This window comes from Carlito syrichta, unplaced genomic scaffold (genome assembly GCF_000164805.1).
Source record: "Carlito syrichta isolate Samal-C Ts95f unplaced genomic scaffold, Tarsius_syrichta-2.0.1 Scaffold305129, whole genome shotgun sequence".
Lineage (NCBI taxonomy): Eukaryota > Metazoa > Chordata > Mammalia > Primates > Tarsiidae > Carlito > Carlito syrichta.
Genome location: NW_007249225.1, coordinates 1 through 1,827, shown reverse-complemented (window position 1 = coordinate 1,827; position 1,827 = coordinate 1). Strand labels below are relative to the sequence as shown.

Genomic DNA, 1,827 nt, shown 5'->3' with positions numbered 1-1,827 from the left:
CAGGTGGGTCAGGGGCATCCCCGTCCACCAGGCGTTTTCTCCCAAGCATGAGGAAGGACAATCCCAAAATTATTTCACTGTTCCTTATGCTTGGTATATGTTCCTCAAAAGCAATACAACAGTTTTAATATCATAAAATCCTAATAGTCAATAACTTCTAAAACTTATGCACACCCACACCTAATGACTGACTTAAATCCTAATACCTTCTTATTCTGTGCTAACTTTACCTGTACTATAAAAAACTCTTAATTGTAGGTCAGATCAGTTCCTAAAGAATGTGGCCCAGTCCAAAATGGACGCTGGGCCCTTAGGCATGTGGCCCAGCCCAACGTTCGTGCTGGGCCATTTCTGGTAACCCTAGATAACCATCTCATTCTGGAAACAGCTCTCTAAAATGTATATACTAATTCTACAAATATATTTTTAAATCTTATAAAGAAGCTTGTATCACGTATAAGGCTCCCAAATGTGATCTGAGTTTGAACTGTGTTAAGTTTAAAGCCAAAACCGCAGTCTGTGAGAAGCGGGAACAATGGATCCCTAGAGTCAGCCATGCCTGTCATATTCTCAGAACTTCATGCTTAGATCGTTAAAATCCCTACCAGTGGGTAATGCTAAACAACAAGGAAAGGAGGAGGGAATGGGCCTTCAGCTCCTGAACCAGCCTGTGGTCTCAGGGTCCGCAGCCTGCCTGGATCCCTAATGCTCAGGCAGGCCTCCACGGCTGGCTCCCAACACCAGTGGGAGCAAAAGTCCCCATCCTGTCATCAGGTTTTGCAGCTTTGATATATTCCGGATTTGCCCACCCAGCCTTTGGTGGAAAATCAAGCGATTTCCACATTGGCAAGGCCCAAGACTTCTTGCTTTATTTTTTTTTAAATTATTTATTTTATTTTTTTTTAGTTTAAGATAAAACAAGTCAAATTTATTAGGGTTGTCCACAGGCGGCAATGGTGATCTTCTTGCTGGTCTTGCCATTCTTGGACCCAAAGCCCTCCATGGCTTGCACAACATTCATGCCCTCTTTCACCTCCCCAGAAACCACATGCTTGCCATCCAACCATTCAGTCTTAGTAGTGCAGATGAAAAACTGGGAACTGTTTGTGTGGAGTCCAGCATTTGCCACGGACAAGATGCCAGGACCTATGCTTCAAGATGAAGTTCTCATCATCAAATTTCTCACCATAGATGGACTTGCCACCAGTGCCATTATGGCATGTAAAGTCACCACCCTGGCACATAAACTCTGAAATAATTCTGTGAAAGCAGGAACCCTTACAACTGAATCCTTTCTCTCCAGCGCTCAGAGCACGAAAGTTTTATGCTGTCTTTGGAACTTTGTCTGCAAACAGCTCGAAGGAGACGCAGCCCAAGGGCTCATCGTTGACAGCAATGTCGAAGAACATGGTGGGGTTGACCATGCCTGGTGGGAAAAGGCTCAAAGCGGAGGTGTCTGCAAAGCTGACTTCTTGCTTTAGAGTGGCCATCAGGATGACTGGCTGCTGGAAGCCAGCCTTAGAGGCCTTCTTGTGGACAGGGTCCGGAAGGCTGAAGACCCCAGGTTGCAGGGCAACACTGGGCAGCTATTATTCCTGCTACTCCTATCTCCACTCTTGATCTTGCCACTGGAAACCTGGGAGTTGCAAGATGTAAAGAGCTCTATATGGGAGAATAATTTTTACCAAATAGTCGTGTTTAGTAAAAGAAGGATTTGTTCTGTTAAAAGTATATGCTACATGACAGCACCCTTGGCCTTCTTTCCCTTTGTTAAGGAGGCTTGTAAGTTTAGTTAGGGATTGTGACTAAGGTAAATTGAGACAGCAG

General features: G+C 44.7%; 1 pseudogene; it reads right to left on the bottom strand.

Moving 5' to 3' along the window:
- Positions 1-931: 931 nt before the first annotated feature.
- LOC110595908 lies at positions 932-1,424 on the bottom strand (annotated as a pseudogene).
- Positions 1,425-1,827: the final 403 nt, after the last annotated feature.